At 34.0% G+C, this 19,424-nt stretch overlaps 1 long non-coding RNA gene across 5 annotated transcripts; it reads right to left on the minus strand.

Moving 5' to 3' along the window:
• Window positions 1–4,533: 4,533 nt before the first annotated feature.
• LOC149530843 (uncharacterized) lies at window positions 4,534–17,234 on the minus strand. Of its 5 annotated transcripts, none has more exons than XR_016358899.1 (4): window positions 16,985–17,234; window positions 16,781–16,880; window positions 13,181–13,686; window positions 4,534–4,811 (listed from the first exon to the last, which is right to left on the minus strand). It is a non-coding gene; the product is annotated as an uncharacterized LOC149530843 (long non-coding RNA). The 5 variants fall into 5 exon arrangements; XR_016358901.1 differs by lacking the exon at window positions 4,534–4,811 and adding an exon at window positions 12,976–13,100; XR_016358898.1 differs by lacking the exon at window positions 4,534–4,811 and having other exon boundaries at window positions 12,976–13,347; window positions 13,513–13,686; window positions 16,985–17,225.
• Window positions 17,235–19,424: the final 2,190 nt, after the last annotated feature.

Genomic DNA, 19,424 nt, shown 5'->3' on the forward strand with positions numbered 1-19,424 from the left:
AGAGTATCTCTTAAAGATCCATGATATCAACTCCTAGTGATCTATCAACCTCTCCGGAGAAAGGATGCCTCAATCAACAAGTTGAAGATTCATCTATCTGTGAGATGCTTAAAGTATCCTCCCCACCTACAAAGAATCTGTCTTAGAGAGGAGTTTCACTAGGAACCCACTCCCTCAAGATCCACGAATAGTGTTCATGGGGTCTAATTACTATATGTGTACAGATGTTAATTCTCAAAAGCAAATCTATCCAAAAGTAATCAAAGAGCACAAGGTGGTACACTTAATGCTTTAACTAATGCGAGGTGAGTCCAAAGATGTGGAACATTTAACCCCTCACACAAGCCAAAACGAGTCCACAACTCAAAGACTAGTGAGTTCTAGAAAGCACAAAAGGGTTGCCTAGTGGAGCATTTAACACTTCTTTCCTGTAGACCCCTCCCCTTTAATGTGGTGTTGATCTTGCAACCACAGGGTGAAACGAGGGGCCGACGAATTAGCGAGTCCAATAACTCAAGATAGCTTATTAAATCTATCACTAGTAACTAAGCCTGCTAGATGAAACTAATAGAGATCACAAACTAGTATCAAATTATGCATGTGTTGTAAAATGAGAACATGGAAGGAAACACACACAAGCTTGACACGAGAGATGTTCGTTTTAGGTCCAAATGAAGTGTTATCAGTCAAAGAGAATTACCTGGTAATCATCGCAATGCGCTTAGTAGATGTTTTACCTGTTTTTAGCAACTTTATCATGCTTTTCCAATTGTCCCACAAACTGCTGTTATGATGTTCCAAAAAATCAGAGAATACAGAAAAACCAGAAACAGTGAGCAGTTAGCAGAAAAACCAGAAAACACAAAAATCAATGCAAAAAATAGCATCTGTCAGCAAAGTCTCGCGCGAAATTCCTAACAGTCTACGCGAAGAATTTTTACGACCCACACGAAATTCTATTATGGCCCGCACGAAGAAACAGGTGCCGCACGAAGTTTCGCGTGCTTAGGCACTTTCTCGTGCGATACGAAAAGAATCTTCGCGCGAAGATTCTGGATCCTCGGGCGAAAATAAACAGTCTCACGCGAAGATTCTTGAATCTGTACCGAATAGTACGGACAGAGAACAAAAAAATGATTAGAAAAAATGCAGAAAGAGGCCAGAAAATTTAATTTTTCCTGCCCCACGGTGGGCCCCAGAAATGTATATGTGAAAATGCGGCCTATGCTAACACACACACTTCAACACGGTCCTTATTTGCAGATTCATCCCGGGATGAACATTGAATTGTTCATCCAAAAATCAGCCGGCAAGGCGACCTGTTGCCTTCTATCTAAAGGGAATTGCTTATTAGATATCCTCAAATTTGAAGTGTTTAAGCAACCAAACCCTCTAAGAACGAAGGATTTAAGAAATGAAATTAATCTATATGATTGTGCAAATTAATCTAGAATGAGAAATGCATTCTAATCTAGGAACAATTGAAACAAAACTAGATTAACCTATGCATATTAAACTAAATGAAATTAAGCTAAAGATGCAAAATGTATGCAAAAATGTGAGCAAATGTGAGTATGAATTTCAACAGCAATTCAATGCAAATTCTAATTCATCCTCTCTCAAAATGAAGAGATGAGGGTCTCTTAAATAGACTTTTCTGGAATCCATCAACAGTTGAGATTGATTTCAATCAACAGTCAGGATTGAAGATGAAGTTCAGTCATAAAGGAAGATTCCCAAATTAAAGGGAGTTAACTGATTGAATTTGAGTAGAATAAGGAGTTAACTGATTTAATTTGAGTAGAATAAGGAGTTAACTGATTTAATTCATTTTTTATCAATAGTGAACTGGAAATTTCCCTTTTTGAACTGAAGAGAGATTTTGGTGAGATATTTAATTTAATAAAATGAGATATACTCTCATAATTACCTTTTCTATTTAATTAAATAACTTCATTTAATTAATTAGGAATGGCTTCCCATTTAATTAAATAACTTTGTTTAATTAATTAGAAGTAAGTACTCCATTTAATTAAATAATTTCATTTAATTAATTAAAATAGGCACATTTATTAAATTAAATAAATTTAATTCCATAGTACATTAGCCTTAGGATATAATTTAATTTAATTAAAGTATAAATACTTAGTAATTAAATTAAATATTATTCAATAGGTTTAATGTGACTAATATGAGTAAATACTATAAGAATTAAATAATAAGCATGATGAATGCAGATTAGGGTTTTCTGCATCTAAAAATTAAGTCAAGTAGCGAGTAGCCGAATAAGAATTTGCCTAATGGAATAGGTCTTTAAGATTGGTCAAAAATAGACCAGAATTGGTATCATGGCAATGAGCCAATTTTGGGGTATTACAATATGCACATGTATGGGTGTGTGTGTGCATGTGTGCATACAAATTGATAAATATGAGTAGGTGCACATGCATGCATGTATATGCATGTGTAAGGGTGTGTGTGGGTGCATCAATGTTTGCGCATATAGGTGCACATGTGGGTGGGTGGCCACATGATAGTGGACATGAATGTGTATAGGTGTGCATGTGTGATTGCACACGTGTATGTGCATGTATCTATATGAGTGGTGGTGTGTAGGTCAACACATATGCATGTATGCATGCATGTGTATGTGTTGCTAGGTGAGCATGTGTGTGATGGATGGGTTGTTGGGTGCACACATGTTTGTGTTATGCACGTGTATCAATGTGAGTGTGTTTGAACATGTGTGCATGCATGTTAGCACATATGGGGTGTGTTTGGGTGAGCCATGCATGCATGTGCGTAGGTGCACATGTATGTGTGTGTGTGCATGTATTCATGCATATGTATAGGAGTGCATACACGTGTGGGTGGGTGGGCACATGATAGTGCACACAAACGTGTGTAGGTGTGTACATGTATGCATGTGTATAGACCCATGCAAGTGTAGTTGCATACATGTGTATATGTACATGCATGTGTATGGGCACATGTATGTGTGTCAGGGTGTGAGGGTGAACATGTGTGCATTTTCCTATGTATGTGTGAGTGAGCGAGTATGTGTAAGTGGGTGCACAAATATGTGGGTGTATGCATGTGTATGTTGGGTGGGTCGTTGGCTACTTAGACATGTATGCATGCATGTGTGTGTATGAGTGTATGTGGGTGTATGTTTGTGTCTATGTGCACATGCGGGTCATTGGGTGTGCATGTGTGTAGGTTAGACTACATGGTTCACAAGTGTAGACCTTGCATGTAACTTAGACGATAGGTTCACAAGTTTAAAATGCTTAGAACTAATTGACTTGTTAACAAAAAAGATAACTATTATTATATTGTAGATTATCATACTATACTAGAATGGTATCATGCATGTATTATGAAGCTTATCATCTAGAAGTCGTAGGAAGTATTTTATTGGGTCTATTGGAAGACCTAATCAACCAAACAATGGGTACTTATTAACTTGTTTGATGTGTTTCAGAAGGTGGTTTGGATGCCCTTTTGGGAGTTTTTTCTCCCTATATACCTTGACCATTCAATTACGGGGTGCATAAAATATATCATTTAAATATAAGCTTCTTTCTTACTACTACTACTACTCTCACTCCTCAACGACACCACTCCAGCAAGTCACAACGAGAGACCAGTGGTCCTTCATGCCCAGATTCATCTCGTTCGATGTTGGAGTTCTTTTAGCAGAAGAAGGGTCCCTAGTTCTTGCCTCCTTGTTACCCCCTTTGTTGTTTTATTTATTTTGATCTCGCTTGCTCTTTCCCAAACACGGTTTGGTGTCTTGTAGTCCATTGCTTTTGTGCTTGTATGCTTTCAGTCCCTTAGACCCTTGGTGGTCTTTTATTGGAGATTAATAGATTTATCTTATCTTATCTTATCGTATCTTATCTTATATTTAAGATATATATATATAGGATGATTCATTTGAGATAGGTTTTAACCCTCTAGGAGTTAAGATAAAGATTCTAGGACTTCAAACTTAGGCCATTTTCAGGGTTTCAAGATTTCAAACTTAGCCAAATTCTAGGTTCAACTATCTTCCAACATAGTGTCTAGTAGATGAGTGGTTATAAACTTGAGCCCTTTTCTTTGTGCATGATTGTTTGAGGGTTTCTACTTACTATTCTTAATTATCTTATGGTTAGTTGGAAATGGACATTTACGTTTACCCATGCTAGGAACTTTTATTTTGAGTTTTAAAAGTACATCTCCTTTGGGTATTCTCATGATCAGTGTGATCTTTAAATCTAAGTTGGTAAGTAGTGATGCTTGGTAATCTTTGGCATTTGGTTTACATTAGTCTTCCATTGCTTTTTTTTTTTAAATATTGAAAAAGTTTCAACCAACAATATATAGAGCTTTCATCCTAAAAACCAACCAACCCTCATTAATATACAAAAATGGAGGGAGGTGCCTTAACCATCAAGGGATTTTAACCTAGAAGGAACTCTACATATTGTTTTTAACATGAGCATCCAAAACAACATTGGATTCAAAAAGCTCAACATAAACAAAAAAAGGAGTAAAAGCTAGAATTTCTTATAACCATGACCCAATTGAATAGTAGTACAAATAGGTGTTGTTGCAGAGACAAGACATGTGTTTGCTCCCTTATCAAGATCCAAATGACATTTGTCTAGAAGATTGCTAAGTTCATCAATTTTTGTTTGTGTAAGAAAATTTTGATATTTCTCAACATACTATGTTGCCTTGACTTTATCTTTATAGATTTGTAGAACTCCATCATGCATCAGCTTCATGAATCTAGACTTTGGAATCTTCGAGCAGAGGGACACCTGTGACATGATGTAAAAATGTATGAGTTTAAGATTAAACCCAGTAGGACACTTTTTGACATTTTGAAATATATCATTTTTCCTTTCCTTCCAAAGAAACCATAGTACTTCACCAGTAAGAGAAAACCAAAATCTATTAAAAGATAAGTCAAATGATCTCACATAACCAACCAAAATTTCACACCAAGAGAAATCAATACTATTTTTCTAATCAATTGGAGATCCAAAGAAAATGGTCCAGACTTTAATTGCATAAATACAATTTTAAAAAAATGCTCAAAACTCTCAGGCTTATTACACAACTTGCAGGTCATGGACTCAACATTAATGGAAGACATCACTAACCCAATAGTAAGCTTCTTAATCAACAACAACCATAAAAAATGAATAACCTTAGGCTCACACAAACCCTTCCAAAAATAATCAAAGAGAAAATGCCAGTTTGAGAAAGGACAACCTAAACCCCAACAATTAACTATATACTGTAACAAAGAGTGATCAATTTTAAACATTTCATAAATCTATTTAGCAGAAGTGTTATCAATAGCAGTGCCATCATTCCATTTTATATTTCTGATAAAGGTATCACTATCCATGATTTTCCCAATTTTCTCCTTGTTTATCACTTTGGACAAAAGAGTACAAGTCTTCCTTTGAGATTTGGAGATATCAAACTTACTAGATATCTCATCCCATGACCCAAGCCTGTTATTCACCATAAAATCACTAATCAGAGAAATGCCTTTCTCATTCCACTTTTTTGTAGAGTGACTTTGAGTAAGAGAAAGACATTTATTATTCAAGTACAAACCCCACCAGATTGATCCGTCAACAACAATATATTTAGGAGGTCCCCTAGTGGAATTCCTACAGGAGATGAACTCCCTCACTTGTGACCATGCAGACCACGGGGAGTTAAACACTTTAGACCCAAACATCTTCATCTTAAAGTCTCCATGATAATATCACAAAACAGAATGTTAGCCCAGTGTTTACCTTTTTTAATCATAGACCGCTTAACATTGTTTCTCACAAGAACCTTCCAAGGTTCATTCCCCCAAAAAGCTTTGTATATCCATTTAGCCCCAAGAGCAATTCCTTGAATTCTAATATCTTTAACACCCAGGCCCCCCAACTATTTGGGGAGGCAACACCACTCCCATTTAACAAAATGTCTTTTTTTGGATCCCATGCCATCCGACCACAAAAAGTCTCTAAGAATTTTTTCAAGCATACCAAACTGAGATTTAGTAAACATCCAAGTTGAAGAAAAATAAAAATGATGGGAAGAAAGGACCTTTTGTACACCTTGAACTCTCCTAGCCAACGAGAGGGAGTGGATTTGCCATCTGATATGTTTTCTAGTAATCTTGTTGAACATCCACTCCCACATATCAACAAAGGAAGGTTCCAGAGAAAATGGGATACCCAAATATCTAGTAATGGTATTAGGCCCAATCTATTTCCAACCCATCTTTATTAACCAGCTAGGAGGTATCTCCTTCCATCCCAAAACATATGACTTGTGGTGGGCTACTTTGGCTCTAGAAACAATGCAGAAAAAAATTTGTCTATTGAGAGCCACATAAAAGTTATCTTCAAACAATTCTAGATAAATAGTAGTGTCATCCGTAAATTGAGCATTGATCAATTCCTCTGAATTAGGGAGAGTAATGCCCTTAATAGGATGCCCTAAAGAAGAATCCCTTAGTATGTAAAAAAGAGCATCAACAACAATCAGAAATAAGAAGGGTGCAATATGGCAACCTTGTCTGATAGACCTCTGAAGGACAATAGGGTTTGATAATTCCCCATTCACCTCAAAAATAGCATATGAATCCTGAAACAGAATTTCAATCCATTTGTAGAAGTAAGGAGGAAATCCAAAAGCTTTCAACATTACACTGACAAAAGGCCACTCAACTTTGTCATAAGCATTCTCAAAATCAAGAAGGATCATAGCCACATCTTATGCACTACCCTTAACCCAATTCATAGCATTCCAACTAGTGATAAGGTTATCCAAAATATATCTTCCCTTAATGAAACTAGTTTGAGTGACTAAAACAATATTTTTTGTAATCTCTGCAATTCTTCTAGCCAGCACTTTAGCAAATATTTTATAGGATAAATTAAGCAGGATGATAGGCCTCCAATTCTTAATCAGGGATCTATCCCTAGCTTTGGGAGCAACTCAATAGCTCCTCTATTCACAATACTACCCAGAGAACCAAACTCAAAGGCATCATTGTAAAATAGCAAAAGCTCTTCCCCACTCAATTCTATATTATCTATATAAAATTCGACAGGCAACCCATCTAGTCCTAGAGATTTGTCATTAGTCATAGCTTTGATAACCTCTTAAATCTCCTCTAATGAGATTCTTCTATTAAGCTTATCACTTTCAATTTCAGAAACCTTTTTAGGCATCATCTTCAAGCAATTTTTTAACTATTTATGTTGATCTTGACTAAACTCTGACGAGAATAATTCAGAATAGAAATTGAAAAAAAGCTTCCTTGATAACCTTTGGGTCATTTGTTCTACCACCCTCCACTTGAATATCTTCTATCTTTTTTGCCTTTTGTTTAGCCCTAATGATGTTAAAAAAAATCTCAATCCTATATCTCCCTCTCTTAGCCAGTTGATTTTTGCCTGAATCCTTTGCCCTTGGATCTTATATCTATGAAGATGGCATGATTGATGCTTGATATAGACCAAGTCATTCAAAAGCAATGGGTCATCCAACTTATTCTAAATAGAAAATTCTACTTCATTTAATTTGATTTGAAGATCATTCTCTTCTTCTTTCTATCCTTGGCCACTTTTTTCCCAATAATCTAATTTTTTTTTTTTTCCAAGATTCCACTAGTTGGCACCATTGTTTAACTAGCCTTAAAGACTGATTACACATTTTTGACAAGAATGTCACCATTGTAATAGCCTCTTTATTGTCACGATCCTTGAGCGATGAGGTATTTAACTTAAACACTTTGTATCTATTACTCTCGTTGTTAACAATTTCATCCTTATTTAGCAGAATCCTCGCAGAAATAGGAGAATGATCCAACATTGCAACAAGTGACACAATTAGTGGAGAATGAACCTCCTCAAACTGAAAGGAGAAAAAAGAAGATTAATAGTATACCTGTCCAATCTGCAGTAGACTCTATTCTACCCTCTATGATTATTGCACTAGGTGAACCAAATGTCTTTGAAATTCTCCCTATTATTTTCCAGAGGATCAATCAAATTAAAACATGTTTTGAATTTTAACCAGAAGTATTGTTCATTACCTTTCCAAGAATGTTTCAATCCACCTTGCTTATCACAACTAGATTCCACCATGTTAAAGTCTCCTATAAAAATCTAGTATGCTTTAGGCAACTTAGATGAACACCAAACCCATAACACAACTCTTTCTCTGTAATCATTTGCAGCATATATGTTACATATCCCAATTATTTCCTTTGTATGTTTATATGTCACCCAAAGAGCTCTTTGACATGGTGAGCATCCATGTTGCAAGATGAAATCCGCCTAATTGGGGCCAATCAAAATGGTCACTCCATCTTTGTCTTTATCATGTTCAAAATGAAACCCTATAGCTTTGTCCCATAGAAATTTGCTCATACAAGTTGCTTCAAAACTGACAACTTTAATTTCTTGCAGACATATGATGTCCTTGTCTTGAAACTTATTACACCATTTTCTAACAATATATTTCTTGTTAGTTATTTCAAGTCCTCTAACATTCCAACTATGAATATTGATCATCATGAGGGGGATTAATTAGAGGGAGGCTTTGGAGCCTTATAAAGTCTATTAAAACAATTTGGGACAACATTCTTGCCACCAACACTACCAGAGATAGAACTCTTCTCATATGTCTTTCCTTTTTTCTTAACAACATCAGTGAATTGCCCCCCAGATCTGCATCTAAAGTCTTCTAAATCACGAGTGAGGGAGTAGTACATTACTTTGAATAACCTATAGCTTCTCATTAATGGATCTGATGGCAAGTTGTTGTGTATTCAATCTAGCAGGGATCTCACCAAGGCTAGTCTCAGCAGAACCAACTAGAGAGATCCAAAGGGTCATGGGATGAACTTCACTAGGAAGATTTCTAGCCTACATAGTCGAGATCACCTCAAATTTTTTATCATATAAAGGATTATCTAAAGAAACAAACCCACCATACTCTAATGAATCAGCTTCAGAAGAAATATTTGATGAAAGAGAGTGATTAGAAATACAACTATCCAAATTTTCTTTTGGGGTAAATGGTAAACCATCCTTAGCTATGGCCTCAACATTATTAACCATTTCAGGAAGTGATTCTTTAACATTATTAACATTCACCTTAGCTTTATCAAATTGCACTTGAAGAGCCAGATAACTTTTCTTTATATGTCCATTAAGTTTACAATGAAAACAAGCATGTCGAGAAACTTCCCATGAGAAGTTTTCTCCTTCTAGGTCTAGAGAAATAATATCAAGAAAAACCACATTGGGATCAACGGCCACATGAAAACATGCATTCAAATGGGAGAGAGTAACTCTAAATTCTTCAATCTGCAAAACAGAACCCAAGGGGTTTAAGATATGCAAAATCAAGGGGCAAAATTCAGCTTGGAGATTTTTAATTTCCACCCAATTCGGCATGGATCTTTTTATGACTTTTTCAAAATTACCATTTGATGACCATGTATATGCTCTAAATAAAGAATGACCAACATTCCAAAACCCTTTTTTTAGGATTCTCTCCTGCATATTATGATTTTCTTTTTAAATAACAAAGAGCCCTTTTTGAAGTATTATGTAGAAACTAACATGTAAGCCAAATTCCATTCCCCAAATAGCATTTAACCATTCATCAAGATATTTACGCGAAGGTAAAGCTTTAATATCTAAGCAAACAAAGAAAATGGTAGTATTTCTTAATTGACTCTGCTATGCCCTAACTACTTTAACCATATCCTCATTGGAAGACAAGGTTAGGGTTTTCAAACTGTCAGAAGGATTCCTACTATCTTCTTGACTAGAAGCAGCTCCGCCACCATCTCTAGAATCCCGTCTATCTCCGTGGCTTGTGGTTCTTCCCATTCCATTAGAATAATTTTCAACTATTCTCCTTTCAAACTTATTCTCGAAACAATTCAACTCAAGACATACAGGGACTGAAATATCAGTAAGAACTACTTTATAGGAAGGCTTCTCACTCTTTTTCTCAAAACCAGTATTTTCAATGATATCTTCATCGAAACCTTTCTTTCCATCATTACCAAAATCCTCTAGTTTATCATTGCCTGAAGTGCTTTCCTCCACCATTTTATCATCATTTTTACAAACTGAAATCTCAACCGGCGATTCACTTGCTACAACATCATCATTTCCATCCATCTATGTCACATGCATGAGCCAACGAAGGATCCAAATAGCTTAACCAAACTGGCAATGAAGAAAACAAACACACGATCTAATGGCAAGGGAAACACAGAAAACGAAGTTAAAAAGAACAAACAACACGAAAAACATGACAATCAAAAACAAAAAGCAAGACAAAGCACATCAATGACATGCAGGACCATCGATGCTTTTTGGCATATAATCACAAATTCAATCAATCATTGGCCTTTATTTAGCATTTGGCACTACATTCAATCACACTTTCATACATACATTGATTCATTCATTTGAATGCATGCATGAGAATAAATGATGTATATATGTAGTATGAGTGTGGATAAATGTGTGTAACCATTCTTACATACACACTTTCACCCATACGTGCATAGATCCATCCATCCATGTATACATACATGACATGCACATATACACATACTCTTGCAAATGCATTCATAAATAACTTTAACCAATTTGAATAAATGAATTAAATTAAGTGCATATATGTATATGAGAATCATACATACATACATTCACACTCTCATTGTATGTATACATGCATACATACATACATACATACAATGAGAGTATGAATAAATGTATGTGTATAACTTCTTACATACATTGATTTGTTCATTTGAACATTCATACATACAATTATTCAAATGCACAGAATTACATTCACTTGCACCATTCATGTCTCTATTCAATGATTCATTGATACCTTCATGCATTCATTCATTCACACATATTAATTGCATGTGTCAACCATGCACACACTAATTAATTAGATTGCTTCATTCATTCACTCATCCATTCATTCTTTCTTACATAGTTAATATAATAATTATTACTTGGTTAATCTTATTTAACCTTAATGCAAAAGAACACCACACATACATCATTTATTCATGCACAAATACATATATACATCTATGCATTCATTTATTCATGCTTTCATGTGTTCATTCATTCATTCCCACCTTCATAACTACATACATGTATTCATTGATTCATACATTGATACATGCAATCATAAAAGCATGCATACATTGATTCATCGTACATTCAATCATTCACGTCATCCATGCCTCCATTCAATCATTCATTCATACCTTCTTACATATATACATTCATACAACATAAATTTCATTCATGTGAATGTATATAAGTTATTAAATGTATGTATGCATACATTAATGCGTAAAAAAACTTTAATCAATTTCAATAACTAAAATAAATTAAGTGTATGTGTAGATGAGAATGAATTATACATATATGTATTATGAGTGTATGAATATATGTGTATTTACATACATTGATTTGTTCATTTGAACCTTCATACATATCTATAATCAATCATAATGCATGTATTCATTGATTCACTCATTTAAACATTCACATACACAAATACATTCACTTGCACCATTCATGCCTCCATTCAATCATTCATACATATATTCATTCATAAATTTAGTTCATTATGAAATAAATTAAATATATGTATGCATACATGAGCGTGAATGAATACATGTACATAAGGTGTGTGTACAAGAGTGAATGATACAAATATGTATTATGAATGTATATATGTGTGTATGCATTCATTGATTCATTCATTTGAATATACATAGATACATTCAATCATGATGCATGTATTCATTCACACCTTTCATACATTTATTTATCCATTCCTACCTTCATAACTACATACATTTATTCATGGATTCACACATACATACATTCATTCACACGTATATTATTACATGTGTTATTCATGCGCACTCATTCATTCCCTCATCACTTCATTCTTTCATACAGAGTTAATAAAATTAACTTCAGTTAGTTAATGTCATTAACCTTAATGTAAAAGAACACCACACATACATCATTCATTCATACATACATTCATTCATTCACACCTTTGATATGTACATTCATTTATTCATGCGTTCATTCATTCAATCCTTCCTTCATAAGTACATAAATTTATTCATTAATTCATACATGCAATCATAATGCATGCATACATTGATTCATTCATATACATTTATTCATACCTTATACATTTGTTTACTCATTCTATAATTAGTTATGGTTGGTTAATGACATTAACCGTAATGTGGAAAAACTGTCCATGACAGCTAGATGTAAATTAGCTATGAGAATTTTAAATAAAATCCATAAGCCTCACCTAATCATTAAGTTGTTTACATGCAATTATCAAACATAGATCCAACTAATCAATAAGTTGTTTACATGCAATAATAAAATACATACATACATTTCATTCATCCATTTGTTACTCTAGAAATATAAAATTAAATTAAAAAGAACATAAAAGGGAACAAGAAAGACCTCTTGAAGATTGTCAATTGCCATCCTTAAGAGTCTATGGAGTGGTATCTACCACTCCTAAAAATAGTAATTTATTAATTATAATTGTGGAGCAATGTTTACTAGAAATTTAGGCTTTGACCATTACACAAATCTATTTATAATAAGATATGGCCATCTTTTAAATGATAGTACTCCCTCCACATTTATTTTTATGTTATTTATTCTAAAAAAATGAACCCTACATATTTCACATTTCACAACTAACATTAATAAATCTTTTAACATTAAATGATGTATAATAATGTGTATATTGGCAAAACAAATAGAAAATATAAATGCAAAACAATCATATTAAAGTAGAACTTATAGGCAAATAATAGGAGGTGGCATGGCCATGCCAAACAAAATTAGAATGATAGAAAAGAAAGAAGAGAAAAAACATAGAATTGTGGATAAAGAAGCCAACAAGATGGAATGTTATGTGTTTACAACTCTCTAAACATTCATTAAATAGCTTGAATGAATCTGACTTCCATTAATAGGCTGTCAACAATAAGATAATGCAACCAAATTGAATTAAAAATAAAGAACAAAAATGAAAATAATAAAATGATACTCCTTACCCGCTGCTTTTCTCACTTGAATAGAACTCAATGCGATGAAGCCCAGCCTCTTAAAGGATTCTAGGTGAAGTCCACATGTTGCTTAAAGCCGATGGATGGGCAAGGGCAACCACTCTTCATGTCCGCCATATTACTTTTATTTCTATTTCAGCAAGAAACTTACCACCCTTGGACAAAAAAAACTCCCCTTTAAGGAAAGAATCATTCACTTATATGTGATGTTAAATATTCAAATTGCAATTAAAGAATTGGTATCATCTACTTTAATTGTGGGCTGTAAGGATTTAAATAAGGAGATAAACAACAAGCTTATAATGAATTAGAAAGCTTACTTGAATATGCATAAGTATTGAAATCTTTAAATTTGATCTTCCCATCAGGTGGAGGTGTAGAGTATTGATGGACTTATGTGACAGTGCTGGCCTACAACCTATCTTCACATTTGGCTTTTGTAGATTCTTCTTGTTCCCTTAAATGTTCTTGTTGAATCACTTTGGGATCTCAGCCTATGAAATTCAAAATGAACTCAAATCTCTTTTTTATATGCAGAGTTTTGACAAAAGAATTGCCGTGCATTAAGGAGCCATTTATTTACTACCTATCACATGCTGGAGCAACATAGCTCGTAAACAACATAGTGTTTGGCATTAATTTTGGGTGTTATGAAGTACACAATTACATTAAACTATAGTACAACAGTGAGGGATAGGCTACTACAGTCCATACCAAACAGAGTCCAATTTGAGACAGCATAAAGCCCTACATTCGTTTTAACTTACAGATTTTTCACAACATATGAAAGTAGAACTCAATGGACAAACTAAAAACAACAAATGGATAAATAAATGAGAGTATGGAAAGAAAACAAAAAGATAGAATGGTGGATAAAAATGCCCATGAATTAAAAAATGTTGTACACATACCAAATAGAGTTCAATTTGAGTCCAGAATAAAAACCTACATTCGTTTTAACTTCTTGATTTTTCAGAACATATTAAAGTAGAACTCAATGGAGAAACTAAAAAAAAATGGAGAAATAAACGACAGTGTGGAAAGATAACAAATAAATAGAATGATGGATAAAAAAAGCTCACAAATTAAAAAATGTTGTACACATACCTTTCGAAAAGTTTAGAGCAGCAGTATCAAGCTATGAACAAAGAATCTTACAGTGAATTGTGAGCAAGTATCCTCAATGAACAAGAGCACAATGATGATAGTCCTAGTGATGAAAGTCATCATGTCAAATGAAAATGGTAGGAAACATTGATTTGGCATTTCATTTTATATTTGTCAGACTTTTCAACATTGAGAATCCTAGAGTAAGAACTCTACCATGCTTAGTTCAATAAAATTGCATGCCTTAGATGAGGTTATATATATGTCATGATACAATGAAATCAAAGAGCAGAATCAAGACAATGAAAGGGTTTATTAAGTAGGTTAATCGATCTCTGACAAAGACTAAAGAGCTTAGCGACAAAGAGAAAAGATAACAAGTCTTACTATGAAACTTTTCTTTACAACCCATATGTCTGAGTGAGCACCAATATGATGAATATTGATAGGGTAAGCATGATAAGAAGAAATTTTTAAATGAACCAGTATAGAAAACATGCCTACCAGAAAGGTATGAAAAATATGGGTCAACAAACTATAGTTAGAAGCGGTCTAGTGAATATGACAGGGCCGTTGACACACTATATGACCAAGTTATAAATTAATAATGGTTATCTAGATGAAAGCAATAAATAATAGTCCATAATCATCCAAGAATCATAAAACAAACAAACACGGGGTTTAGTGGAAAGAACAGTAGAATCAAAAGCAATTAGAATCCTAGCATGTAATAGAGGTTACGGTGAGCGAATTCACAATCTATAAATTCTAGGATGAGCGTAGCATTTTGACAAAGCCTAGGTTATAAGCCAAAAATGGCGAGCATAATTCAAAAGGATAACAGTTCCATTATTTTGCCAGGCATATAGTGGCAATCTAAATAGTGAATGGTATTTCTGACACAAACATGATATAATAATTGGGTCAAGACCCAAACACTGACATAAGAAGAAAACATTTAGGAGCTATATGACAACTATGTACTGTAGAGGCACGACAATAGCATGGTGAATATAGAAAGACCATGCACAATGTAATATGAGTTACTTTGACAATCACTAAAGTTCTCATGAAGAATTGTTGGTGCTTAAAAGATAGAGATGACAAACCCAACAATAGAATGAATTCGACAGAGGCTAACTAAGGAATCATAACCGAAATAAATCTTTAGCAGATGTTTTAGTCATGAATAATCTGTTAGAAATGAATACAAGTGTGGAGTCATGGACAATGCAACAAAATTGCTTCAAAAATCCTTCAAAGAGATGTCATCGCATAAAATATAGTAATTCTAGTTATGCAAGAAATGGATTTGTTGTTAGTGTCAATTTTGATTGTTTAATATTTTGTCTTGGTATTGTGTGATACTTACAATCAGAGTAGAAGCACAAACACTACTTGTGATTCAAGAATCAAAAGAGCGTTGTTCAAAGATCTCCAACAACATATGTATGAAATTTTTAATAGAAATTTTAGTTGAGAGTGCTCTTATTGACACGATCTCAAGCTATGGAACCATAAACCTCATGAGCAAAGAATTTCCAATATTAATATTTTAGTTGAAATTTGAAAGTACTACAACTCTGCACGTTTATGGAAAAGGAGGAATTAGCTTGATATGTAGTGTTTCGGGAGCACATAGTATATTTACAGCTAGTAGTGAAACTTTGTGGCATGATGAAGTACTTATACTAGGGATTCAATGGCACTAAGAGGAGAACCCCGATGGTACAAAGATTGTTGGATAGTAGTCTGGCGAATGCAGTAGACTACCCAGCAGTTGTTTAATGCAAGGAATTGGTATTAGAATGTATGAGAGCATGCAATCTCAAAACTCAAGAAGTGAAGATGGTTGAGAATGCGGTGGTGGTAAAAGTTGATCCAATTTCCATTGAGATTATATTCAGATTACCAATTAGGTAAAAATTCTTAGATATTACATTTAATCAAACATATGGCAGTATAGTAGAGTATATAGTATAGGATGCAGTATAGTATTTTCTTAAGGCACACCAAGAAGATAAAATCTTATAGTTATTTCCTTTCTACTTTTATACTAGCAACTAAAACCAAAACTGTGCTTAAACTTTCCCCATAGATATGCAGCCAATTATTACAATTTTCCTGTAAAGATTGAGCACAAGATTTACTATTAAATGGCACAAATACTTTGTGATAACCCAAAAAAAGTTAAGATACAAAAACGCACGCTACAGGATGTTTTGCTCCTACCAAAACTAAAAACTACCGTAATAAGATCGGAAAAGGGGGCTGTAGATTCAATAAAAAAATTGGAAAAATAGGAGGCGGTGGAGAATAGGATGGAGGAAAAGTGGAGCTGTAGCTCAATAATAAGATCGCCAAAAAGATCTCTAAATTCTAGAAGTAACTAAATAGCTAATTTTGGAAAAAAAAATAGGAGACCGAGTAGAATATTTGGGGTAAAACCCTCAGCAGTAATTTAAGGACATAGCAGGGTACCTCAGATCAATGCAGATAAGCTCGAGCATTTCTCCAGCTGGGCATCCAGATTCTTCAAATTAATCACCCCATTTCAAAACCCATGCCATCGCAGATCAGTCTAAGAATAAGAAGGCAAATTAAACAGAGGAGTTGCAGAATAAGAGGGCACCTCAAATTAAGAAAAAGGGGGCAGATGTCTAGAGAAGGCAGAGAAGCGTTCACCTCCAGAAACTCACCCCATGGAAGCTGCCATCGCAGAGCACTCTATTAAACAGAGGAAGTCTCAAAGCTCTCATTACAGGCCAACAATTTCAGCCGTATCTCTGTCTCGTGTTGCAATGAAACCCTTTTTTATGCCCACCAATTTCATTTTCAAAGAGTTATACTCTTTAGTTTTGATAACATTGTGACTAGCAGATGATAACAAGAAAAATGTCGTTCAACTAATCCTTAATATTAAAGAAGCTGAAATAGAAGCTCATAGAGGGCACAGAGAGGAGGATAACTTATTGAAATAGTTTCAAATCAAGTTACCTTAGATGTTGAGGATGTCCACTTGGTATAGGAAGAAACTAGAAATGTATGCTCTTCAAAATTGGAGATGCATATTTTATTTGATTAGTAACATAGATAAGCCTAGAACTATGAACATGATATTGTATATGAATAAAATAGAGTTTTGAAGAGTGGGCGTCAATGAAAAGGGTTACATTGAAGAAAAAAATACAAAAGACTTAATAAATTTATAGTTTTTCCAAATTGCAATAAAATGACTAGTTGCAAATAGATGTTGAAAACTAATATCAATTCTAATAGGAAGGTTGGAAACACGTGTCTAGAATTGTGTTGCAAAATAATATTCCCGAATTGCTTGGGAATTGACTAAAGTGATATGTTTCCTCCAATTTATAGGGTAACGTATACTTGGTTCTTATTAGTATTTACATTAGATTCTCTGAGCTTAAGAGTGAGAAAATAAATTAGAAGAGAACTTTCATTTAAGATCATTCGAAGGAGGACATTTATGTGACACGAGTCATTTTGGTGCTTTGTTAGGCCACATTTTAGTGTTCAAGAAACACGCACCCATTATTCTTTGAAATAAAAGAGAGTTTGCAAGTTATTCAAGCAATAAGAATTATAGAGGACGAGCCTCAAAAAATCCAATCAAGATTGACTAATTGCTCTTACTATTGAGACAAACCTAGATGTAACTAGCCCTTATCCACAACATTCTAGTTTTTCCTTTGATGAGAATTTCATTTGGCTAGGCACTTCACTACTTCATTCCACTTCCTAGGGATATGAGAGGAAGCAAAGAATCCAAAGAAGCACACAAATTAAGAATCTAGTTAACAACTGAAACTCGTTGTCGACTTACATCCTCATAATGATGTTACGTCAACATATGCATGCACTACAACAAAACAAGAAAGTAACACCTAAATTAGTGCTAGATTTAATGTAATCTTAGCTCTAAGATGAGCCTTTTTCCTAGCAAAAATGTCAGCGTGCAAAGACATTGATCACTCAATGTCACATTTTTTTATAACATTTCACACCATAATTTATAATGGGTTTGGTGCTACCTATTGATCACAACCTTCCCTATGTCATTTATCACACTAGCAAAATAATATACACATTGTATCCACTTGGAAATGGGTATTCTACTAGAAATTATGCACCAATTGGCATCCAAATTTGCTTCTGGTTTTTCTTCCAATAATGCTTCCTATTTTTCTTCTTGTCGTGGTTCTAGTTTTTTGTCTTGCCCTTCTATAGTTGTGCTTCTATTATAACATCCTTTACAATGCTTCTCATTTTATATTTGTTTTAGCCTTCTCTCTTGCTTCTAATTTTAGATCTAGTTTAGCATCCTTTCTTCTTATGTTTCTTTCAAACTTTCTCCTAATTTTTCTTACAAAATTTCTTCCAATTTTACTCCCTTTTTAGATTTCATTTTGTTCCACTAGTTTTCCGCTTTTGCTTCCATCTTTTCCTAGAATTAAATTCATATATATGTTAATTGCACACACAATAAAAAAATATTATTTATAATAGAATCCATTAAACCAATGATTAGATCTTATGATAAAAATATTATCTCTTAGAGGTTCTAAAGGCTCCACATAGTTAAAAGGTAGGTTCAAGGGTGTGGACTTTCTAGGGGTAACCAATATAAATGAAGGGGAATTGTCTCTAAGAGATTAAAGAATTGTTAAAGGGGGAGGGGGGGAGGTGAATGTGAACTACTAGATGGCACTCAAGCAGAATATGCAAATAATGCATGAATAACTATGTATGTAGAGAATAAGGAAAATGTTGTTATGATGATCCCCCCAAGGAAGATAAGATAGAGACTAATGTTGAAATTTGTGTTAACAATCGTTCCCTAGTCTAGGGGGAAAGAAGAAAGAGACCTTTTCATTTTCTTGAACATAAGAAAGTAGGCAAAATGATAATTTTTAGTTTTCATGCATAGTGTCTTCTTTTATATATTTATAAGTTGAATGTGATATTCTTATACATAGCAATGTCTTGTGTATTGACAAGTGCAATTATCATAGGTTGTTCTTAGAGAAGATCATAGAGGCATTTTACAAACTCTAGTGGACTTTATTGTGGATAAATCTATTAAGTAGATAAATAAATGTTAATT

The sequence above is a fragment of the Cupressus sempervirens genome, chromosome 11 (assembly GCF_028749045.1).
Source record: "Cupressus sempervirens isolate cs-2001-9-10 chromosome 11, ASM2874904v1, whole genome shotgun sequence".
Classification (NCBI taxonomy): domain Eukaryota; kingdom Viridiplantae; phylum Streptophyta; class Pinopsida; order Cupressales; family Cupressaceae; genus Cupressus; species Cupressus sempervirens.